The sequence below is a fragment of the Chelonia mydas genome, chromosome 5 (genome assembly GCF_015237465.2).
Source record: "Chelonia mydas isolate rCheMyd1 chromosome 5, rCheMyd1.pri.v2, whole genome shotgun sequence".
Taxonomy (NCBI): Eukaryota; Metazoa; Chordata; order Testudines; family Cheloniidae; genus Chelonia; species Chelonia mydas.
This window is the reverse complement of record NC_051245.2, coordinates 16,151,471-16,177,791: the sequence shown is the minus strand read 5'-3', so window position 1 is coordinate 16,177,791 and position 26,321 is coordinate 16,151,471. Positions and strand designations below refer to the sequence as shown.

General features: G+C 45.0%; 1 long non-coding RNA gene across 1 annotated transcript; it reads left to right on the top strand.

Moving 5' to 3' along the window:
- Positions 1-18: 18 nt before the first annotated feature.
- On the top strand, positions 19-25,807 carry LOC122465957. Its single transcript, XR_006291118.1, has 3 exons — positions 19-126; positions 24,422-24,485; positions 25,764-25,807. It is a non-coding gene; the product is annotated as an uncharacterized LOC122465957 (long non-coding RNA).
- Positions 25,808-26,321: the final 514 nt, after the last annotated feature.

Genomic DNA, 26,321 nt, shown 5'->3' with positions numbered 1-26,321 from the left:
CACGGGGCGGCCACCTGCCGCTGCAGCTCCCCCGCGGGAGCCGCGCCGAGCGCCCTGCAGGCGCAGCCGGAGCTGCCCGGCTCCGTCTTCCCCAGCCTGAGCCCCGCTCCAGGGCAGCCACCATAGGTGGGTTTTCAGCGCCCCCACCTTCGGATCTAGGGTGACCAGACAGCAAGTATGAAAAATCGGGATGGGGGGGGGGTAATAGGAGCCTATATAAGAAAAAGACCCCAAAATCGGGACTGTCCCTGTAAAATTGGGACATCTGGTCACCCTATTCGGATCGGCTGGGCCGGATTCTGCTCTCATTTACACCAGCTCCTTGGACTTCCCTCGCACCAAGGGCAGGACCACCAGCCAGCCCGCCCCCGGGGAAATAACGCATCCGGCGGTTATTGGGAAGAATAAAAGCCCGAAAATTCACAGCCCCAGTAACAAACGACTCAGCCAGATGTGGGTGTTGATTCCACCGGTGTGAATGGCCAAAGGGACCTGGTGACAGGAGCTGGTTTTGCTCTCCACGGAGCCTTCCAGTCAAGGGCCTTGAGACACTTGGCAATGAGTGGACACAGGGAAGTAGCCTTAGCCCCATGTTGGAGGTGTAAGGTGTTCTGAATGCTATTAGTATATGGATCCCACTAGCCAACTGGAGAGGTTTTATGTTAGATTAGGGGAAAATGAAACAGAGGGAGAGTAGGTAATTTGCCAGAGTCTCACAGGAAGTCTCTGGCATAGTTAGGAAGATCCCAGCTGTCCTGACTCCCAGTCCTGTCCTTCAACTACAAGATCCTCCTCCCCTTTTGGGGTGGGACGGGGGAAGTCAGGAATTCCCACATCCCGGTCCCTAAACTCTCTGTTCCCTGGCCGTAGCTGTTCAGCAGCTGTCTCAGCCCCTGGTAGTGTACTTTTCCCTTCCCCTTTTATTGAGTCGGACCCTGGCCAGCCCTTCATTCTGAACAGGCACATGGGGGCGGTGGAGCAATAGCCCTTTATAAGGATGTTTCTCTGCTCTGCTCAGAAGCCAGCTACAATATCGCAATGAGGCACAGGCATGGATTAACTTCCCCAAAGGGGAGGGACGGGGAGCAGAGGAGCAAGGTGAGAAGGGGGCCACAATGCTGGTTCAGATCATAGTAAAGGTTGTGGCAAGAAAACTCTCATGTTCTCATAGTGCCACGCATCTCCCACACCTGACGATCGGATTCTTTTTGCGGATACAGACTAACACGGCTGCTACTCTGTAACCTGGTTATGTCGCAGAGACAGCCATTGCTGCACTGGTCCAGCATCCTCTCCTGGTGCTGGATAAAGACCCAGGCTTAATTTATTAGGTCTGTCAGCCACCTTTCAGTCCAGGGATCATGGGGTGATGCTTACTCACTGGCAGATAATGTGGGGGTGGAGGAAGACAAAGCAGTTGCCCTCTGGTAGCTTCGTTCTTCTTTCTCGGAGAAGCAACCCAAGCAAGCTCCCTGACGTAGGCACAGCAGGATCCAGTTCCAATATCCCTTCTGTTCAACACATCCCCAGTATCACCACCTCTTCTGACTTTATCACTAGTCTCACAGTGGTTGGTGCTTCCATTAAAGTCTCAGCTCCTGGAATCATGATTATGAGAAAATAATTTACTCTAAAATAAAAGTTTCTAGGCCTTTGGTTATGGAGTAAAGCTTGAATTACGAACCCTAAAGGCTCAGAAACCAGGAGACAAACAAAAAAGGACCTCACATTTATTACTTTTAAGGTAATCTCATGGTGTTTTGAATGGCTGGGCTTGGCAATGCTGTGCACAAGGTATGAGCTGGGAGGAAGATCAGTGAGGAGATAACAGTTGAACACCTCCGCTGATGATACCCACCTTTATATCCCTGCATTTCCAGTCCAGGAACTGTAGCTGATGATGTCTCAGCTGCATGAGATAATATCTTGGTTTATATAGTACTTTTTCCATCAGTAAATCTCAAAGCATTTCACAATATTTAATGTATTTATCTTCATACCACCCCTGTGAGGTAGGGAAGTGCTATTACCCCCTTTCATAGCTGAGAGCTGAAGCACAGAGAGGTTAAATGACTTGCCCAAGGTCATACAGGAAGGTTATAGTAGAGCAGGGACTTGAATCCACACGTCCCATTTTCTAGACTTGTACCCTAACTATTGAACCATCCTTAGGACGTGGAGAAAATTATGGTGGTTAAAGCTCAAGAGTGAGGTGGTGACAGTACTCAAGGTCAAAGGAAGTGACCAGTGGACATGGCAAAGTCTAGATCAGCCCCTTTGACTGAGGGCATGTGCCCTTGCTTGCACAGATTGAAGATCTAATTAGAAATCCAGCTGCTTTTAGATAATCAGGTAGCAGCACTAAGACCAGCTTTTCTCTACCCCTTCTGCATGTGGTCAGGGGACTGTGATCTTCTCTCTCTCTCACATGCACACTATTGCCAACCCCAAATGTTGAAACACCATGAGTTCAACCTCAGAAAATCATGAGATTTAAAAATAAATAAATAAATTTGAGGATCTTTATTTGCCCTGGAGTTTTGTGCCTGTAGGGTGCTCTCGGGTCACATTCAAGCTTTTCTCTGAGGGCTAAATTTGTTTGGTTAAATGAAAGCTGACTTTCTGATGCAACCTCTTGATTCCAGCTGCTGGGCTTTTACAAAAAAATATTGCAAGGCTCATGATAAAAATCTCAGAACCACAGCACAGTTTCAGCCATGGAGTGTAAACTGGCTGCAGTTTACCAGTTTGTAGTTACCTCGGCTCAAATCCTGCAAACACTTCACATGAAACTCCCCATTCACCTCAATGGGAAGTCCATGCATGGAGAACTCAGGGGATCCGCCTCAGGCAGGGGAGATATTTCCTGAGATTCTCTTAATGTGGTTCAGTTTGTTTTATTTTTAGTTTTTAAGAAGTATGGATTATATAGTCATGTAATTTTTAATCTGCAGATAAATAGGACACTTAACGAATTAAACATTGGGTCGCAAGCTAAAAATACTGTGTGAGGGCTAACATTTTATGCGTAGCATGTGGTTGGTACATATGTGGAACAGGGAAGTCTAGGAAAGAATCCATTTCCCCCTCCACCCACCAAGCACTTAAACCCCCATCCTGCAGCTAGGTCCCTCTAGTCAAAACCTTCCCGTGACTCCACACAAACTGAGGGATTTGCCCATGGGGATCTGCTTGGGGACTTCTTGTCCCTGAGTGGTTAACAATATGTTACATTTACATGGAAGACAAGTCTCTGGAACCTAGCAGGAGTTCACAGTTGAAATAGTGGCTTAGAATTTCAAACTTTAGTGCGAAAAGTTATCATCTCTGAAAATCAGGACACTTCCATTTAGGTGCCTCCCTTCCAGCAATCTAGTTTGGATTTTTTTCCAAGTGTCCTTAACGTGGAAGGGAAGTCTTTGCTCCTTGCTGGTCGTGTAGTGTTTGTGGGGGTCTGTAAACCAGTTGATGAGTCACCCCCAACCCTGGCTGTATTTCAGTAGAGGGAGAAGACAGGAATTCTTACACATTGTGACTTGTAACTGTTATGTTCACAGCAGACACACAGAGAAGTTCAAAAGAATGTTTTGTTTTTCTCCGACACTGTTATTTCTTATGTAAGCCCTGTGGCCCAAAGCGTTAGTGAGTAAAGAGCTCTCTATTCTCATCTGTTGGTGAAATGGGAGGAAAACAGCCCAGAGTTGCTTAAGAAGTGCAGATGAGCAGGGGCTCCTGTGGGGAGGAAGCTCTCTGCTGGTGTCTGTTGGAGGGTCAGGGGAATTGACTGAATGAGCCAGGCCTCATTTGCATTTTCAGTTAGGAGACAGTTTGGGGACAGTTTGGTTACAATACAGTTCATTTGAGTTTGGGGGCAATAAAGTGCTTTTGACCTTGTTGGAAAATACACAGACAAGACATTGACATCATATGTGCCGGGGACTTGGCAGAGTCTGTGATCAGGGCAAGGGAGCGTGGACAGAGCAGAGAAAAGCGGGTTTATTGTCCAGTTGGAGTGGCTTTCAGGTGATGAGGCCCCTGAAGTATATTCCTGATTCATCTATAAAGCACTCAGATTGCTGCAGAAGAGTAGATGGGCAGAGCTAAGGGTGGTTTGGGGAAAATAGATAGTACAGGTGGCAGATTTGAGGCAATGGACAGCGCAGAGTGATGGGGACAGCACAGAGCAGCGATAGCTGGAGCAGAACTGGGACAGCTTGAGCAGACACCACAGAGAAAGCCACAGGGACTGTGGTGTGGGCCTCTCTACCCACCAGTTAAAGCTGAACTCACCTCAGCTGGGTCAGAGGGTGGAGTCCCCCAAGCAGCACTGAGCTGGTGATGAGGAAGTGGCTAGAATGCACCAGCAGACAGTTGCCAGGAGGCTTGAGGTTGGGATGACGGTTAAGGAACCCAGAAAGCAGGAGTCTTACCGTACAGAATTTGTTGATTTATTAATATCTGTTTTTCTTACATTTATTCTGTTGTCTTCCCCCCCCATCACCCAGTTTTCCCCCCTTAGTCAAGTTCTCTCTGTTTTAAGCCGTGGACTGCATGCTTGCAAGTGGGGATGTATTGCCCATCGGGGCACCCAGGCTGGTAGATACAGTTTCCCGGGTTTCTGGGTGGGGGCTTGAGCCGGTGTTAATGTAGTCTTTAAGGAAACCCCTAGAAAATAGAACCCACCCCTTTCTGCTGCCAGTAACACCGGGCAGAAGGGTACATTCGTAATGCAGAATGATAATGCTCACAAACTTCAAAACAGAGAGAAACAAAGCAGACTGCTCCCTGAAACAGAAAGGCACAACTCACCCACTTTACTTTAGGCAGGTTGGCTGCTGATAGGCCCAGTTCACATACAGAGCCCCCAGCCTGCAAATAGGCACAGGAAAAAACCTCTGAGCATTTTAAGTGGCAGCTTACAAGTTCAATACGGCTGGTAAAGTACTCAGGAATCCTTCTGAATAAAGAAGGTACTATAATTACTCATACAAACACAATGGGCCAAACACTGCCTGACATAGTCAATGGAAAATGCATATGCATAGTACATCTGTGCCACATCAGTGGGGTCATATGGGTGTAACTGAAGGCAGAATATGGTCCAATACATATGATTTGTAGTAGGTGTAGCAGTAGCAATGATATTATGCAATGAGGATGAAATTTGTTCCCATACCAAGGACCAGGTCTGTATACTTAAGTCCCACTGAAACTTGTGTTCACCCTTGGCACAAGGGTGAAGTTTCATCCTCTGAATAAAATATTGTAGGCACAACTGTTAGAGACAACAAAACAAATTTAGGACCCAAATAAAAGCCAATAAACCTTGAAACTGGCAGAGAAGTGGGAACAAATCTAAAGGACACACAGAAGAAACAGTCTCTCTTTCTGTAATTGTTCCACAATTGTTCAGTTACAGTGCTTATTTCTTTAAAAGGGTTCATTTGTGGGGTTTGAAGCCAGGCTAGGGCAAGCCCTTTTGTCTTTGACTTGCCTGTTCTCTGCTGTTTTCAGCTCCTGGGCAAAATGAAGAGGGAGAGTAGATGATGAGACACGTTTGTGGCAGGGTGGGGGAAAAATGGCTTGTTGTAGCCTCCATTATTGGCATATGCTTCCGGAAATTATGTTAATGGAGGTGCTTTGATCAAGTAGTCTGGCTCCTTTCTCACCAATCACCACAAATCCTGTGTAAACAGTCAAGCACCTTTCAAGAGCTTCGATTTTCTCTGGTTTAAAAGAGGCACCATTCCTCTGAATTTAATATGCAGCACAGACCAGCCATTATCAATTCAGGCTAGATAGTATTTAATTAAGTCACTTATGGTGTCATCACCTCTCCTCTCCCCATCTTGTGATTGAAATATGCTCCATTGGTATTCTGCTTCCAGCCTGTGACACTCTGTAGGCTGCAGATCCCCAGTGAAGTCCTCTTCCCTGCAATATTGGCTGTAGGTCCCTTTGGGGTTCTCAGCTTGCCACGTGAAGTATATAGAAGCAGTATGCGTAATGATACCACTAATTGCTGCAGGTGCCAAAGCCTGGATATGCAGCAGTCTCAGCTGTCAGTTTGAGATTCATCAGCAGACTGTACTGTAAATACTGTACATTCATTAATTACACCTGCTTGTTTAATGATTAGTGAGCTAATTACAGTTGTTCTGAGTTACTGCCATTTAACCATGCTGTTCAAAAGGAAGCCTCTTTATTTTGATAACATCAGGATTCAGTCCTGCAAACAGTGTCATATGTAGCACTTGCTACTGTGAGAACCCATGGGACTGCTCTCTAAGCCTTCTGCGTGGCAATAAATATCTGCAGAATACCGCCCTTATGCAGGACCTCCTGAGTGGTAACTGGTAATAGCCTGGTTCCTGTGGGATTCTGAGAACAATCAACATCCGGCAGGAATAAATTCACTGCTTCATTTCCCTACAGCTGTTTGTAAACAAGCAGCTATTGACCAATCACAACAACCAACTCACCTATCAATTGATGCCTCAAGTGAGCCCCAAACTGTGATCCCAGAAGTTAATAAGTTCGTACAAATCAGCCACCCAACCTCCTTTCTCACCCTCCATTGCCAAAGTGGCTTGTTCGGGTGGTTCAGTGCATACAAAATAGTTGTCTTAGGTTTTTTTATTCATCGTTTTTAATACTCCCATTGCATGATATTACCTCTGATTATTTTTACACCTGCCTGGTAAGCGATTATGTGCGGAGGCTTAAGCACCACTTTAATAACTTCCTGCTCTTAGATGAACAAGCTGGGGACAATATTTTTAGTCTTAGCCCAGTGAAACATAAGAGTAGTCCCTCATGCATTGCTGTACCTCAAAAAGTAGTTTAGACTCCTTCATTTCCTGCTGTGTAATTTGCCCTGGGTTTCAATTTATTGGACCATTTCCCGTTTTTCCCTCACTGCTTTCCATACAGAAGACTAGACAGGTTCTGTTTAACCTCTAAAAAAGCCATACAATTGGTGGAGAGGGATCAATAACTATTGAACAATGATGCTTCTTTCACTTAGGCTGTTGGGAAAAGTACCTCCCTTTAATTATTCTTTCACATTGTAAATATACTGTATTGTGCACTTTTCCATTAAGACTCCTCAATGGATCACAGAATCCTATAAATCAGAGATGGAAAAAGCCTCTGCTACCTAGGCTGTAACAAATCTAAAACTCCTGGGTTTCTTGCAGTAATTTGATTTAGCTTCCCCTTCAGCTGTCTGCATAATTTTTAGGCCACATTCAGTAAAGCACTTACACATGGGATTTTAACATGTACTTAAGTGCTTTGGAGACTCAGGACCTTCATGAGAAAGAGAATCTCTGAGAATATCCAAGACTATCACCGAGATGTGAGAGGTTAATCCCGCCCCTCTGGTCAACTTTAGCTTTGTGTTAGACTTTGAGTTGGAAGTAGTGGCAGTTCCCTCCAGTTTAGTCACAGACTCCTGAAACATTGATTTGCCACAGACATAGATCACAGACTCCGGAAATTGATAAGAATGTATTCATAAAAAAGCAGCACAATACATTTTGCTCAGAAAAACATTCCAGGAATCAGCATAAAAAATATTACGATCAATCCACAAACTTTTGACCCTGGAGTTTTGGGGAGGCTGATCAAGAACAACACATGCCAGATATGAACTTGAATCTTCTCCTGTCCAAGGAGACGGACCCATATGCACGTTTTTATAGGAGTGGCTAGTGATAGGGGTGCTTTAGTTTTCTGCGCATAAGAAGAGGTCCAATTTTCAGGAAGTGAAACCCCCTGAAAACACCAACCACCCAGAAAACTTAAGGAGTCTCAAGGTAGGCACAAAACTCACTAGTCACTTGTGAAAGCCTTGCCCAATAAAACGTAGGCCTTGATCTTGGGGTGAACTCAGCGTGGGCAGAGCCCTGCCTAAGCAGGAGATAGAGAAGACAAGTAATTGGCTAGGTAGAATGGCCAGCAGATAAGTGGAGAAGAGACTCTAATGGTAAAGTACATGTACATGGGCAGAAGGGGTTCAAGCAACAAGGGAATATGTGCAGAGGGAGAGAAGAGAACCATGTGACAGAAAAAGGGAGAGGGAAACGAGTTGGGAGGGTGAGAGATTAAAAGAGACAAGCAAATGGATGCAGTTCAATTAACTTTTTACAGAAAGGATACAACACTTGTCCCATTGCAGACAGCTAACAATACCTACTTATCTTCCTAACATGGCTTTTCCATAACCACTGCAGCTGCCACAGGGGTATTATGTGATCAAAATAGGTGTGGGAAGGATTTGGTCCATGTGATCAAAAGTGGAAGGAAAAGTGACCCATACAACCATTCATTAAGCCGTGGCCCACAGAAGTCTGAGAACCCTTGATCTATGGTTCCATTCTCCTGCCAGTGAAGGTTGGTTCCCTAATGTATGTTTCAGAGTGTGTCATAAAGTTTGGGTTCGGATGTTCCAAACTATGGAGCTTCCCTTTGGAGACTATTCTAGTGCCCAGTGGATGGAACCACCAGGATGATTGCCCTGATAATACCTGCAGTTTTCCTTGTTAGTTTCATCTGTCACTCCTAGATATACCCCTTTCACTACCCTACACAATTCCTCCCCCTCCTTGACACTTAATGGAATTTACATTCAAAGGGACTAGCTGTCCCAGGAGAAAACACTGCCTTCCGTGGATGTGTGTTTGAGATCAGCGTTAGGCTGCTGGCCAGTCTCAGGATTTTGAGAATTAAGCTTTGCCACCTAAGGTCTTGCTTCTGTTCCATAAGTGTGAGTGGCAATACTTCCATTGCCTTCAGTGGGGAGCAGTGCCAGCCCCACAGGGTAACTAGAGTGAGGCCATAGGCTAGCTTCTTGATATTTTAGTAGTTCATAGAATCATAGAATCATAGAATATCAGGGTTGGAAGGGACCTCAGGAGGTCATCTAGTCCAACCCCCTGCTCAAAGCAGGACCAATCCCCAATTAAATCATCCCAGCCAGAGCTTTGTCAAGCCTGACCTTAAAAACTTCTAAGGAAGGAGATTCTACCACCTCCCTAGGTAACGCATTCCAGTGTTTCACCACCCTCCTAGTGAAAAAGTTTTTCCTAATATCCAACCTAAACCTCCCCCACTGCAACTTGAGACCATTACTTCTTGTCCTGTCATCTTCTACCACTGAGACTAGTGTAGAACCATCCTCTTTGGAACCATCTCTCAGGTAGTTGAAAGCAGCTATCAAATCCCCCCTCATTCTTCTCTTCTGCAGACTAAACAATCCCAGTTCCCTCAGCCTCTCCTCATAACTCATGTGTTCCAGACCCCTCATCATTTTTGTTGCCCTTCGCTGGACTCTCTCCAATTTATCCACATCCTTCTTGTAGTGTGGGGCCCAAAACTGGACACAGTACTCCAGATGAGGCCTCACCAATGTCGAATAGAGGGGAACGATCACGTCCCTCAATCCGCTGGCTATGCCCCTACTTATACATCCCAAAATGTCATTGGCCTTCTTGGCAACAAGGGCACACTGTTGACTCATATCCAGCTTCTCGTCCACTGTCACCCTTAGGTCCTTTTCCGCAGAACTGCTGCCTAGCCATTCGGTCCCTAGTCTGTAGCGGTGCATTGGATTCTTCCGTCCTAAATGCAGGACCCTGCACTTATCCTTGTTGAACCTCATCAGATTTCTTTTGGCCCAATCCTCCAATTTGTCTAGGTCCCTCTGTATCCTATCCCTGCCCTCCAGCGTATCTACCACTCCTCCTAGTTAGTATCAAATTTGCTGAGAGTGCAATCCAACCATCCTCCAGATCATTTATGAAGATATTGAACAACACCGGCCCCAGGACCGACCCTTGGGGCACTCCACTTGATACCGGCTGCCAACTAGACATGGAGCCATTGATCACTACCCTTTGAGCCCGACAATCTAGCCAACTTTCTACCCACCTTATAGTGCATTCATCCAGCCCATACTTCTGTAACTTGCTGACAAGAATACTGTGGGAGACCGTGTCGAAAGCTTTGCTAAAGTCAAGAAACAATACATCCACTGCTTTCCCTTCATCCACAGAACCAGTAATCTCATCATAGAAGGCGATTAGATTAGTCAGGCATGACCTTCCCTTGGTGAATCCATGCTGACTGTTCCTGATCACTTTCCTCTCGTGTAAGTGCTTCAGGATAGATTCCTTGAGGACCTGCTCCATGATTTTTCCGGGGACTGAGGTGAGGCTGACTGGCCTGTAGTTCCCAGGATCCTCCTTCTTCCCTTTTTTAAAGACGGGCACTACATTAGCCTTTTTCCAGTTATTCGGGACTTCCCCCGTTCGCCACGAGTTTTCAAAGATAATGGCCAATGGCTCTGTAATCACAGCCGCCAGTTCCTTTAACACTCTCGGATGCAACGCATCCGGCCCCATGGACTTGTGCATATCCAGCTTTTCTAAATAGTCCCTAACCACCTCTTTCTCCACAGAGGGCTGGCCACCTACTCCCCATGCTGTGATGCCCAGCGCAGCAGTCTGGGAGCTGACCTTGTTCGTGAAGACAGAGGCAAAGAAAGCATTGAGTACATTAGCTTTTAGTTCTCTATCAGCTTTGCAAGGGTGATGTTTGCAGACATGGACTGCTACAAAACCTGAGTAAAGGGGCATGGTGCAATCAAGCACACAGAACTGGAGAGCATGTACTCTAACCAACCGGAAGCTCATACCCTGCTGACATCCTATACAGAGACTTGCACACAGATCGCTGTATTGTGGTAGCCTTAACTAGTCTACTTTAAAAAAGTTTCTCATTTGCTTTTAATTTGCCAAATAACTGGTTATCTAAATCAAGGCTTGGAAAAAAAGAAATAGTATTAAATATTTAAAGATCGCCTCAAGTTCCTAAACTTTATTAAAGGAAAATAAATATTTTTTTAAACCAATAAAACTGATTGCTCTTAATCCAGGACTATTCCCCAAGTCCATGCTTCCTATTCTAACTAAATTTGCCACTGTAAAGGTTCATTTATTTTTCTAGACACAGCAGAGCACACATTGGTTTGGCGTGGGGAACAAAAACATGCTGTTTAATAAAGCATATACTTTTTTATTATTGAAAAGTGCACTACCTGGGAGACTCATTTATTAAAGACTTTCACCTAAGGGAAGTGAAATGAGAGACAAAGCAATATTAGATGCAGTATTTTCTGCGAAGAGAGAAAGTTCAGCAAGACAACTGTAGACACACTTTAAATGTTTAGTATCTGTTACTGGGGTGCCTTAGACTAAGAGATGGAATTTGAATGGGATTCAGCTAAACATGGGAACTTGCCAGGTTCTGTGTGATGGTATGTAGCACAAAATAGATGGTATCCATTTCATTCTTGTTTGATTAATTAGGGTTTATTGTAGGTAATATAGGCCAAACTCCAGCCAAACGTAAGAGGGTGTAACTCCCAGGCAATTCTCTGGATCAAATTCATCAGTGACATAAATGATGATGTAACTCACCACTCAAGGCCTCAATCTAATTGCATTTACACTGGTATTAAACCTCTGATGTCACTGGAGTTACTTTCAGTTTGGTGTTACCAAGAAAAGACTCACGGGGGTAGGAGGATTCCCAGCACAGCCTATGTTCTGTGTCTTTGTCTTTCAGATTGCAAGCTAATCTGGCCAGAGATTGTTATTTTGTGTCTTTTACAGAGGTGAGCACATTCTTGGCCCTAAATAATCAATGCCGGATATAGTGTGTATAGGTTGTTACATAAAGCAGTTGTACATCTAGCATAGCATTAAGGCTTTCCAACAGCGACTCTGCATCTACTAGAGAGAAGTCTCTCAAAGGATGTGATCTTATCAGGTAGCCCTGGAGAACAGTCTGCTTTTTACTCATTGCCGTGCCCTGTTAGTTTACCAGGGCCTCCGAGTGAATAGTTACTTTTCAAAGGTTTTGAGCTTGAATGGAAGAAACTGCTCTGATTCTTCAGTTTAGGCACATGCTTGTCATGATTGTTTCACCCAGACAACACAATTGTTTAAACAACCACACGAGCATATTGCTCTAACCCTTGTTCTTCCCAACCTAGCCCCTTCCTACTACATTCATAGTATCATGTCTAAAATTTACAATTAAGCTGATTGGCACGGGGGCCACATCTCTTTCTTTTGTAGTTTGGGGTGCTGGGGGAAAAAAAGCAAGCATAGCTGTGTTTCAGTGTTAGTCCCCCTGTATGATGTGATCCACTCTCAGAACCTTTTTATCTTTATTCACACGCAGGTATTAGTGTCATTAGATCTGTACAAAGTTGCCAGTGTGCATTTAGCACACTTATCCATCCCAATTGTAGTATAACTTCAGTCTATAGCACTACAAGACTGTAAGGGAGGACATCGGAAGAAGAATAGGTGAGCAAGACCAAATATAAGTATATGGAAATCACTTCCTGTTCTTACCTACAGATCCAAAGCATACCATGTCTCTTCTAAATTTAAATGATGCAAGGTGAAAAGTGTCAAGATATAAAATCTGTTACCACCATCTATGCTATATCCCTCAGTGCTCTTTAAAGAATGGAAAATTAAATGGATAAAGAACGGTCTGAGATATCTAGGAGCTATAGTGAATCCAGGACTGGATAATGTGATAGCGGACAACTAGGTGCAATTGATTCAAAGAATAATTGAGGATCTAAATAGATGTGGCACCTGGAAATCAAGTTCACAGGGATGACTAAATGCAATAAAATTGGTGTCAGCAGCCAATTCATTTGTTTTATATATGCTACCATTGCAAATAAAGTGGCCCATACTCAGTCCCTGCACAAAGCCTGAGCATGTGGGCTTTGCACAGAAGGCCTAATAATCTTTCTTCCCCAGCCTACATGGAGGGGGCCCGGAACAACTGTGCAGCCACTCCATCATGGTTATTGGTCAGTGACCCCCTATGCACAGAGCAAGTAGACACACACCACAGACTGAGATGCTGTCCTGTGCTTCCCAGAGGTGCAGTTTCGTGTAGCAACGTGTACCATTGAAATGTGAATGGAATGTGGAGGGAGCAGCAAAGGTGGCAGGATAGAAGAGTTTGGAGGAAGCACCAGGAAGTCTGTGTGCACCTGGTTATAATGCTAGCTGCAGTTGCAGCATCTCTGTAAATAGTTCTCTTAACAAAGAGGCAGTTTAGTTTTAGAAGCATAGCATCCTTTCATGTTACTCATGAATGAAGTACATGAAATGCAGAACTTGCAGACCAGGGTGTGAAGGGGCTATGGTGGCTTTAAGCCACCTTTGTGCTCTCCTGGTCCTGGGCCATTCTAAGAGCTAGAGAGGACCCTGGTGTACCTTAGACAGCACTGGGGGTCCACTCTAAGTTATGGTAGCCTCTCTGGGCTACCATACAGGCCACAGAGCTGCGTGGAATCTCCATCAAGCTACAGCCCTGCCTGACACTCCTCTTCCACCCTAAGCACATGCCACGGTTTACAGGGTCCTCAGAAGGCAGCCTTATGGCTACCATCCGCAGTGCCCACCTGGAGGAATCCTCCCTTGGATGGCTTTTAGTGTTAGGATCCCAACCAGGGCAGTCAGGACCAAGGGTCAGAGCAGGGGCAAACCTGAGTAGCAGAAGAGTGCGTAGTCAAGTTCCAGGCCAGAATCAATACCAAGGGCCAGAGTCTGAGTCAGGTTTCAGGAGGCAAAGTCCAAATCAAGTCAGGGCAAGGCACAGTCACTGCAGCTATAGGAAGTCTGCACTGTTACCTGGACACTTCCTGGAGCGCCCCTTAGGTTTATATAGGGCTGGGAATCAATCAGGAGTCATGAGGCTGCTGCCTGTCAGACCCCTTGGGGACTTCCCATGGTCAGTGTCCACAGCAGTGGTGCACAAGCTAGTTATAGCTGCTGCCGAGTGGCAGCATGGAGATGTCAGCTGCACAGCAGCTCTACAGGCCTGGCTTTTGGACCTGAGGAGCTTTACAGTTAGTGCCTTTTATCATGAATAAAAGTGGAGGTGAGGCTCTCACCTATAGGTTGCAAGCCCATTGGCCATGCACCTCCTCTGCCAAGGAGAAAGCAGAGCCCTTCCCTGCACAGCCTGTCCTCAACCTGTCTCCTATTCCCAGCCCCGGCAGTGCAGTCGTGATGATTGCACACTCCTTTTCAGACTTTGCACCTCTGAAGAGGGCGGGATTTATCTCAACTACATACAATTAACAAAGCTCCTCAAAATCCACATGAGCACACAAGAAAGCAAGAATGAAGCCAGGTGAACAACTCAGTCCACAATATTGAAAAGGACCAACATTATGAAGTACCATCCAGTTCTGAACCTTGTGCGGAACCTACCCTTCAGTGGGGACATGCAGCTGTGCAACCCATGGAACAACTTGGAAATTAATAAATATTCTCCTGCGTCCCTTCTTTTTTACTCATGAAAACAAAACAGGGAGAAGGAAATTCAATCCCGGGAGCCCACTATTTCTACATAAGAATGATCAGAAGGTATAAATTCCATAACAAAGAAAGGAGAATGGCAGATGAGGGGTACAAGCTAGACTGTGCTCGAGCTGTGACCCCAAAGGAACACACGGGGACAAGGATGCATGTATCCTAGGACCTGAAGGACAATTTCAACCGAAACCCAGGAATGCCAGAGAGAGAATAGCGCTACATTTCAGTTTTGCTTCCCATCCACCAAACAGCAATTAAAGGCAGCAGCAAGTATGCCCAAAATGGTAATATCCCTTTGCCATGATAGTTACAAACTTGGCAGTGGATCAGAAGCTGGAGTGCTGAGATTGCTGTCTATCATGCTGACCATTATTGGCTCATTACTTCCTTTGCTCCCCCATCTCTCTGATTTTAAGCTCTTTGAGGCAGGGGCTGTCTTTTTGTTCTGTGTTTGTACAGCACCAACCACAATGGGGACCTTGTCCATGAACTGCCCCAGACACTCCTGCAAAATAATAAATAATGATATGCCTAGCCTCACCCCCAGTCTCCAGTGTGCATGTTTAGGTGGGGTTGTTTATTTTTCTCTTTTCTTCTTGCCTCCCATTTCAATGCAATGCTGATGCCGAAGTAACTAACTAACGATCATGAGCAGCCAGCCAAGTGGATGCAGAGAGCAGAAGCACTGTGATGTTTACAGGATTCAGCGGCATTTAGAGATTTTTAGATTTTTTTCCCAATTCAAAGTAAAAATTAATTTAAAAGGGGAGGGTTCTAGCAAGGCTTTGATTTCCAAAGCTGTCAGCACCTTTTCATCAACTTCCTCAGGAGACTTCTTTCCCTTATTAACCTGACCTAAAACTGCCAAAGCAAAAAGCTTTCTGTCTACCACAGTTCAGGAGACTCCATTTTCACAGACATCAAAAAACCTTGCACTTCACACAGGGATCTTTGCAAGTCCATGAGAATCAGATTGCCACAATTTGTCCAGGTTTCAGAGTAGCAGCCATGTTAGTCTGTAAAAAGAAAAGGAGGACTTGTGGCACCTTAGAGACTAACAAATTTATTTGAGCATAAGCTTTCGTGAGCTACACGCATCCGATGAAGTGAGCTGTAGCTCACGAAAGCTTATGCTCAAATAAATTTGTTAGTCTCTAAGGTGCCACAAGTCCTCCTTTTCTTTTTACAATTTGTCCAGAGGGAGTTTGCCACCCTGGAACAATCACTTTGTATGATTAGATTACAATCATTTTCCCGATGCTGATATTAATTTTTAAAAAATATTCTGTAACTGGCCTTTAAGATCATTAATCTTACAGGTAATTACTGTGAATTTGTGTGCACGTGCCTGAAAGAGAAAACCACCAGCAGAGCAGCTGTTCTCTGCTTCATACCACTTCTGTAGGCAAGCTGGGGAGATACAGAAAGGAGAGTGTCTCATTATGCAGGAATTTTTGCTGGGGTGCATCTGTTTTCTCAACTGCCATTACAGAAATCGGGTTATTCGGCAATTGCCAGGCACAGGCAGGCTTTGGGTAGCCTTTCATGCTTCCAGCTTCGAACAAGTAGAAACACACAAGAAGGACATGGCTCACATAAATTCCTCTGCCAGACTCACATCTATCATGATGCCTACATAAACTGTCACATGAGAAGAGCTAGTGGAGAGAAAGCATGTGGGGACTTAGCTCTGTGTCCACAGACTTCCTGTGTGACCCTGGGCAAATCATTCAGGGCCTTCTTCAGACCACTTTGAAGTCAACAGAAAGACTCACATTGGTTTCAATTTGCTGTTTGCAGTACAAATAAATAGCTTCAGGATCCAGAAAATAGAGAGTCCAAGCAAAGGAAAAGCCATGCTGCATGTACTACGTTTTCCATCGGAGTTTGAGATGTGAAAGTGTTATATATGTGCTTTGTAACGTAGATTAATCCAGTAATAGAAGGTTAGCTCTCTGATAGTGTATGGCACATGGCTCAAGCTGGAATTAACATGAGGAGCTATTGGTTAAAGTATCCTATGAACAGACACAAGATTGTTGTGACAAATATTGGTACCTTCAAATACCTGTGGATCGTTGCCATATCCTCGCTTTAGTTGTTTAGGAAATTATACAGAGTTAGCTCCAGTGACCTTTCCTCGTGGATCAATCCCTCAAATCTTTTTATAATTTTTCTTAGTTTTGGCTGAATTCTCTCTGATTTGTCACCCATTTTCTGGCACTGAAGTGCCCAGAAATGATCGCAGTGTTGTAGGTATGGTCTCACTAGAGTCTTATTCGGAGGGTCTTATCACAGACTTGCTCCATGCCTCAGTGTAGTTCCCCAAACAGCATTATTTTAATGCTGTCATATTGCTCAGCAAAATTATATCCAATTTTCTGCCTATTTGCATCCCTAGGCTTTTCTCTGCACTGCAGGTTTCTGCTTCCCACAGATGTATTAGGCTCTATTTGTCCAGGTCAGAACTCATTTGGTTTCCTGAAGACATTTCTACCCTCTCTAGTTCCTTTGAGATTATTTCACTGCCCTCACCGTCAACCACAACACTTCCCAATTTACCATCAGTTGTGACTGTAGATGTGCTGCTTATCCCTGCTTCCTGTCCATTTAAAGATGTTAAATAGAACCAAGGCTAACCACCAATCTCTGATATCGCCGCCTACCTCTGTGTCAGACAATATTACTGCTTTAAACGATTCATTGCTTCTATTCCATAAACCAGTTTTCACTACAATCTCACTTGACAGGGCCTATTTATTTAATCATATGTATGCAACACAAGAACAGGGAGGAACAGGGAAGAAGGAAAGGGAAAGCATATGGGAGAGAACAGTTGGAAGAAGAGGATTTTAGAAGCCAATCCCCTGTGTCAGACACATTATGGATTACCCTAAGCAATCACATCAATAATAAAAAAATCCAGCCATAGGAAGACAAATCAATAGGATTCTTTTAAAACTGGTATTTTACAGTCCAGGCTGAAGTTATATTGGAAAAAAAGATACTTTCTTTTGCAACTGTGCCTTGCATCAGTCTGGTTTAAAAAAATAACTGGGCTCATTATTATGGATTTAGTCCTGCAAAGTGCTGAGCATTCTGGCCCTGGTTCAGCAAAGCACTAAGCACATGCTTAGCTTTACGCATGCATATTGTTCCAGGGAAGTAAAAGGGGATACTCACATGCTTAAAGTTACACATGTGTGTAAGTGCTTTGCTAGATCAGGGAGACAGAGCTGAAGCCCGAAGCCCCGCACAGAAAACAGGGGAGTGTGTTGTTTTCCTGGCCATTTAGATATGTTGCTCACATGGGAGATGTATGGAAAATCCAGGGGGAAGAAATACAAAAATCTCTCATTTTTAATAGATTATTTTATTCATTAATTAAAGCATAACATACCCTAGGCTGCTTCAGAATGGGTGCGGTTTCCCTAAGGCTCCAAGTAAGCTGGGTGGCTTTGTACCAGCCTTAATGTACATTTGAAGGAATAGATGAGGGCAGGAGGATTTGTCAGTAATAATGAGACAGTTGTTTGGGCACTCAGCTTTATGTTGTGTTTCCTTGCCACCTTGAGCTGAGGAGCTTTCAGCCTTTGCAAGCTAAAACAGGGTGGAGGCTAGCAGAACTTGGGCAGGAGACCACCAGGGAAGTTGTAGGTTTTGCAAAACGTGGTGTTGGTGGTTCACTAGGTGACTCCTCCATCATAGTTTAACCAGTGCTCCAACAGAGGGGTAAGGGCCTGTCATGGATGGACAAGATCTGTGCTGTGCCCCAGTTTTCATAGGGCAACCCTAGACTGAGCACCCTCCTGCAGCAGGCCACAATGCAACAGGCACATCTGCCTCAGTTTCCCTTTTCTGAGTCCCCAGTAACTCTACACCAGACTCTCTTGCCCCAGTAACACCCCTCCTTGGCTGGTGTATTATACAAACATAGTTCAAATAGCCCTAAACATAAGTCCCAAAGCACAGTACATTTATCACTCTGGTGCAAATAGTCCTTAAAATCATACAGCCTCTGGGCCATTGATGTTAACACATACCATATTCCAGCATCTTCTGCCACACCTGGACTCTGTCAGTCTTCCTTTGTCCCTCTGCCAGAACAGCCACCCCAGCCCTTCCAGCTGGAGTGGAAACCCTCGTGGCCTCTCTGCTGGGAGATCATCCTCACCAAGGGAGCAGCCAGTGTGATGCTTCCCAGAGTTTCCCAGGGTTGTGGGGCACCTCAGTACTACCTGTCCTTCGCATGAGGAAACCTCGTCTGTACCTAGCAGGGGTCACCTCCCCAACTCCACCAGCCAAGGGCAACACAAGCCCTCCCTTCCAGGCCTGTGCAGGCCTCTCTCTCTCTCTCTCTCTCTAGGTTTTCAACAGGCACACTCCAACCCTTGAGCCCTCCAAGTGTCCCCCTGGAGCATCCGGCCCCTGGTTCACTGGACACTCACAGCTCAGCTGCTTCCAAGGAAGCTGTACACACCAGCTTACCGGTTTCCCTTCAGATCACCACTCCACTTAACACACAGCACTTAGATATGGTTGTAGTGGAAACAAGGAAAAGTCTATTTAACAAAGAGGAGAGATTTAAATGACAGCAAGTAGAACTACTGGAGACAAATGGTTACGTATAAAATGAAATAATGGGCATTCCAGAGCCTAGACTTCCTTAACTAGTTCCTGTCATGGCTTGTACTGTTGCTCACCAGTGGTTTTCAGCCAGATAGGCTGTGGTCCCTTTTTCATGGAAGAAGCCATGTTCTCAGCTTGTCTCCTCAGTGAAGGATCCCAGGTGTACTTTAGCAGCCCCAGTTCTACCCCAAAATCCATTGTCTTTACTCATATGCAGGTCCTGCCCCCCGCTGCTGTTTTTGTTTTTTCCTGCAGATCTTCTCTTATGTGAATTCACAATCTCTTCATTAGCATCAGGCTCAGTAAGGCAAATATGCCTCCATTGTGATATATACAAGGTATAATAATACACACCTGACCAGGCGGACAGAGATTAGCATCTCCTACCTGCTGCCTGAACAGAACCTGTCCAAGGCCTGTCACTCTCTCGTGCCCTGCTTTTAACATCAAGGCTTTAAGAACATACTATCCCATATAGATACATAATTTCTTAAATATTACCCATACATACATTTCCCAAGGACTATGATGTAAGCTATTGGCTAGCGATAGAAAACTTACATGCCACCCTTTGATGAATTATAATGAGTGTACCTGACCCAACGGCTCTCTGTAAACCCCTGTGTACCCCTTATACTCTCTGCTAGTTGGCACCAAGGGGTCCCTGGATCACATCACTCCTCTAACTTAGGGTCAGCCACTGGCTCATCTGTAGACATCAGCTCAGGTCCTTCTTGTCTGGACAGGGCATCTGCTACCACATTTTATTTTCCCTGAATATGTACAATTTCCATATCATACTCTTGGCATGCTATACTCCAGCATCACAGGCTGGAGCTCATACCTTTTGTTCTGTGTAGTCACGCTAATGGAGAATGGTCTGTTAGGACCCTGACCAGGTCCTGTTAAACTGGTAAGGCCTTAATTGCTTGACTGCCCACTTAATTGCATAACATTCTCTTTCGGTGTCAGAATAATTGTGTTCAGTGAGTGTTAGTTTTTTACTTCAGAAAGCAATGGGATGCTTCTTGTTATTTTCCCCTGCTTGCATCCATACTGCTCCTAGGCCTGTCTCAGATGCATCATTGCATATTTCAAATATCTTGTCAAAATCTGGACTAGCCAGAATAGGCTTTCTTGCCTTCAGTCTTCCCCCAGTAACCACCTTCTCCAGCCATGGCTCTCTGAAGGTCAGCAGGCTAGTCCCTGCACTGGCTTCCTGATAATTCCAGAGGGCCTGGAGGAGCTTTCCCCAGGGACTTCCTCCAGTCTTCTGACTCTCAGGTCTCTGATCATTTATAGCCCCAGCTGCTGCCCCAACCTCTTAACTGGCCAAACTGGAAGCACTTCTTCTGGCACATGGTTGCTGGACCTACTTCATTTACAGGGGCCAGCCACCCTGTGACACCCAGCCTTTAGACAGTCTCCTGGCAGTACCCCTTTAGTGTGCCAGATCCCCAAGGGATCACTCTTTTCCTCAAGCATAGGCCATGCAGCCTCATTGCCTCTGAGACAGCCTTCAGGCTCTAGCACTCCTGATTCTCACTGCAAACTCCAACCAGCCTGCCTTAGCCCTGCTGCGCCGCTGATCAGACTTTTAAGCGGCCCGGTCAGCGGTGCTGACTAGAGCCACCAGGGTCCCTTTTCGACCAGGCGTTCCAGTTGAAAACGAGATGCCTGGCAACCCTAATGTGAGGAACAGACTGTGAACTTTCCTTACATTCCAGAGACAGCTGTTTGTGGTTTCCCCATGCCCATAGAGTGGGGTTACTTGTCTCCTTTAACCTTTCCCTAGGCAAAGAATGAGTTACAGCTGGCAAGAAATGTTAGAGACAATAAGAAGGAGTTCTTCAAATATATCAGACAAAAAAGAAAAATCAAGGACAGTGTGAGTCCGCTACTTAATGGAGAAGGTGAGCTGGTAATGGAAGACGATAGGAATGCAGAGCTGCTGAATTTTCTCACAAAAAATAACATGTGACCGGATGACTAGCAAAGTTACCATAGACAAAGGGGAAAAGATGCAGATCAGGGATAAATAAAGAACATGTCAGAGATCTTATGACCAATGTGAATTAATTCAGATCAGTGGGGCCGGATGCTATTCACCCGAGCGTATTGAAGGAATTAGCTGAAGTAATCTCAGAGCCACTGGCAATAATATTTACAAACTCATTGATGACAGAAGAGGTCCTAGAAGACTGGAGAAGGGCTAGCATAGTGCCCATCTTTAAAAAGGTGGAAAAGGAGGAGCCGGGGAACTATAGACCAGTCAGCCTGGCTTCAATATCTGGAAAGCTACTAGAGTAATGTATAAAACATTCAATAAGCGAATACCTGGAGGATGAAGGGGTGATCACTAGCAGCCAGCGTGGATTTACCAAGAACAAATCATGCCAAACCAGCTTGATTTCCTCCTTCAACAGGGTAACTGATTTGGTGGATAGGGGGAAATGCGATGGACATAATATACCTGGATTTCAGCAAGGCTTCTGACACAGTCCCATATGACATTCTGATAAGTAAGCTGGAGAAATGCAGGCTTGACAGAACTACCATTAAGTGGATACATAATTGGTTAAACAACTGCTAACGAAGAATAACTATTAATGGAATGATGTTGGATTGGAGGAAGGTCTCAAGTGGGGTTCCACAGAGCTCTGTTCTGGGTCCAGTGTAATTTTACATCTTTATGAATGACCTGGATGTAGAAATACAGAGCATACTGATCAAGTCTGCAGATGACAGAAAGCTGGGGGGAGGGAGTTTCCAATACTTTGGAGGAAAGAGCGAAAATTCAGAGGGATCTTGGCTATAGACAACAAAATGAAATACAACGAAGACCAATGTAAGGTGCTGCACTTAGGGAAGAAAAAACAAATGCACAAAATACAGAATGGGGGGAAACTGGCTTGGCAGCAGCACTGCTGAGAAGTATCTGGGAGTTGTGGTGGATCACAGCCTCATCAGCAGTCAATAATGCAATGCTGTTGCAAAAAAAAAGCAAATGCAATTTGAGGTTACATTAACAGAGGATTCAGAGTAACAGCCATGTTAGTCTGTATTTGCAAAAAGAAAAGGAGTACTTGTGGCACCTTAGAGACTAACCAATTTATTTGAGCATAAGCTTTCGCAAGCTACAGCTCACTTCATCGGATGCATGCAAATCATGGGAGGTGATTATATTGCTCTACTCAACGCTGTTTAGGCCTCAACTGGAGTAGTGTGTCCAGTTTTGGTCACCGAAGTATAGAAGGGATGTAGAGAAACTGGAAAGGATCCAGAGGCGAGCGACAGAGATGATCAAGGGGATGGAATGAAAGCTATATGAGCAAAGGCTGAAGGAACTGGGTATGTTTAGTTTGGAAAAGAGGAGATGATAGCGGTCTTCAGATACTTGAAAGGCTGCCGTAAGAAAGATGGAGAAAAGTTGTTCTCTCTTGCCACAGAGGTCAGGACAAGAGGCAATGGGTTCAAACTACGGCATAGCAGATTTTGATTTAATCTCAGGAAAAACTTCCTAACTGCAAGAACAGTGGGACAATGGAACAAAGAGCCCAGGGACTGTGGAATCTCCTTCGCTGGAGGTTTTCAAAAGGAGGCTGGAGAGCCATCTGTCTTGGATGGCTTAGACACAGCAAATCCTGCATCTTGGCAGGGGGCTAGATTAGAATGATGACCCTTGTGGTTCCTTCTAACCATATGATTTTGGATTCCCATTTTTTCCTTATTTTTTATTAGTTGTTTAATAAATTGTATTTGCTTTGAACTATATGTAATGATCAGTGGGTCAGGAAAACATCCGATGCAAAAAGACCCTAACCCTAACCCCTGTCCTAAGTGACCACAACAAGACTGTGGGGTCGATCCTCCCAGGAATCATGGGCCAAGTTTTGTTGGGGTTACAAGATTCTGCCACACAGGAGAGTGGAAGGGGAGTCCTCAAGGTCAGGCAGGCCTCCAGGTAAAGGGAGTGGAAGCGAGGACTCAGATCCTTTCGCTAGCCAATTCCACCGGTGTTGTGTATAAGTCAGGAAAGTTCCCCAGAATAGTCAGACCATTCGCCCGCTAGTCCCAACCCAGATCTGCTGTGTCCCTATGACCTCATTTCTGATCAAAGTTTTCTGTCACCTCCAGTCCATTGTTCTTCTGCTGCAAAACTATGCCTGCCTGATCCTCCTGTTTTTAAGAGTCAATTGTTCCCAAGAGTCATTGGGGTTCCCATGGTCTTTCCCGGATCCTGCATTGATATGTGTTGATTCTATCTAGCCTTGTGATGGGTTATTCATATTACCCCAGAGAGCTACAGGAAACAAATGCCTCCTGGTCTGCCCAAGGAGAAGCAGTCCCTTTTTGCACCTATTGGAGAGCAATACTAAGCCAAATGGATCACGCCCATGCATATCATTCATAAAAATATTACCGAAAATTCCCACTTCTGTCATAGGGCTACCAAGCTATTTAAATACTTACATGGTCCTCAACTCTGTAGTGTCAGAGTGCTGTAGTGTCAGCTATGGGAGTTGGTTACTTTCAGAGGAGGTGTAAAACAGAAGTCCTATCCCCTCCCTTGCTTTTCATACATGCATACACAAAGCCCGTGGAACTCCTTGCCATAAGATAGCATTGAGGCCAAGTGCTTAGCAGGATTTTCTTGTAAAGACTGGAAATTTACATGGATTACCATTATAATTCTAATATTCTTTTCAAGACTAAAGAGAGAGTTGTGGAAAGGTTGCAAATCATTCTGTTTCAGGGCATAAACTGACCTCTAACTAATGGGGGTTAGGAAGAAACTTTGCTTCGATAGGTTATCCCAAAACTGCAGAGTTTTTGCACCTTTGGCTGGTGCTGGCCACTCTCAGAAGCAGAATACTGAACTAGCTGGATCCCTGGTCTGATCTACCGTGGCAATTCCTACATCTCTAAACATTCCTGTTTTACATTCTATGATGCAGTAAAACCAGGCAGAACTCAGCAGCTCTGACTAAGCTTAGCTTTGAAATGTTGTGTCATTTGAACCTATAATTCAAACCAAAACTCAGAAACTGTGAACCCAAGTGGATCCAAATGAAAGAAAACATTTGCACCAATCCCTCTGAAGAAAAACCTCCCAGTCTGGTGCACTGTTACTTACAATGACAGGTTTCAGAGTAGCAGCCGTGTTAGTCTGTATCCGCAAAAAAGAACAGGAGTGTCACAAATACTCCTGTTCTTGTTACTTACAATGTCTATGTATTACAAGGAGGGGTGAATTAGAAATAATGCCTGAGACTGACAGGATAGGAGACCGGTTGTTTCAAGGTGGAATGGCATGGAAAGTCAGTCAACCTTTAATTTGGGTTTTTTTCCTCCTATACTTCATTTAGGAGGGGGACAGAGGAGGGCAGATGAAGTTATCAAAATGTAGTGACCCAACATCCTGCAGTTCTGGTGAGTTCTCCTCCCCAATTTCTATTACACCTCTTTTATTTTCAAACAAGTTATTGTTTAAATATTGCATCTTATGGAAACCTAACCAGCATGAGGTCACATGAAGCTACTGATGCTAAATTCCCTGGAACCCACAGCACATTATATCCGACCTCAGCGACTCAACCCTCTGAAACTAATCGTGGGGGGATCTCATTCCATTGGCGCAATAGGAGCTGGAAACTAGGCCACTGTCATGCTAATAAGAAACACAGAAGGAACCCTGTAATCGGAAGCCTTTTGCTTCCCAGCGTTGTTTCCCTGGAGTAAAATTATTTCTCTTATGGGATGAGAGAGAAAAAGCAGGGCTAATGCTGTGAGAGTTTGTAAGCCGGGACTGCTTTGTCCTGTAGACTCTATTTTGTTCCTGTTAGGTCTGGAGAGGTGCACTGTGGGCGTGTGGGGAGAAAGCAACCAAGGCTAGGTCTGTGTTTGCGGCTGTGTGTAGACTTGTACAGAGACTGCACGCCCACCTAGCACAGGTATAAATAGCATGCAGACTGTGAGGCACTGCTTAGGCAAATAGAGTAAAGACACATCTGAACCAGAGCTGGCGCTAGCCCCTTGGGGAGCCTCAAGCAGGAAAATCCCCCCCCCGCATACTAAAACAGGCAAATTCTTATAATAAAAAGTGAATAGGGGGCCCCCTTGAGCTGCTTGAGGCCCTAAGCAATTGCATAGTCTGCTTATGCCAAGCACTGGCTTTATCTGACTTTAATTAAGGGGAGGGACAAGTAGGGCACTCATTCCCTCAAGTACCCTTAACTGTAAGCTTTGGGGCTCTACAGGCCCACCCAAAGATACCTTGAATAGCCATGCAGGGAGAGTAGATCAACTGGAGACTCCTACCTGCACTCCCCATTCCAGATTTCTGGAATGAAGAGTGCAGGTAGGAGACCACCAGATTCTGGATTTAAGAGGGGTGCTGTTTGGGTGGGTTAGGGTCCTAAGCTATCCTGCCCTACCTTAAGTTCTGTTCCAGGTTTGGATTATACACCTTCCACAGCTTTCTACGTACCAAAGCAGTGCCTCCCATATCTACACGGCGATTTTCAGTAGTGTCACATCTGGCTGCCTCCTCAGCGCAGCTGGGAAAGGCTCCAGCAGCTCCCAATTGTCTGTTCTGATCTGACCAATCTCATAGTCCTGGGCTTGCTTTGAGGTGAAAGTTTACACCTTCTATTACCAGTCACCTTGAGAATCCTGTCCTGCTGCTCATGTCTCTCACCCCATATTCAGGCACATCAGTCATACCGAACCTGCGGCATGAGTTCCAAACACGTAGGTCATTTTGCTAAAGTAATGCCTGGGCAACTGACTGACTTACCATAGCTGGAACATGATTTCTGCAGAGCTTGGCAAATTAAGTACAGACAGATTTTACTTGCAATTCTTTCATAATACTTTGCAGCCACTTGCTTTCATGAGAAAATTCAAGCAGTGCGATAAGCAACAGAAGTGTCTAAAGTCAACCACGTACCCCAGAGTATGCAGTGGGTTCATATTGGCAGATGGAATTAATCTGGGGCTCTGAGAGCTCATGCAATAGTCCTGACCCTACATAGTCTTTTCCCTTACAAAAGTTTTTAATTGGTAGTGCTATGCATCTTCTGGAGGTATGTTAATGTATCTTAATTTGGAGCTCAGCAAGGCAAAACTGATATCCTGAGATAGACATTGGTAAGTGAACAGTTGGGTGCTGGTCCACCTACCTGGGAAGGTGGTGAAAAGATAGTCTCTCTTCCTCAGCTTTCTTGAAAGCCCATATTACTGTGCTCACAGCTCCATAAAACAGTA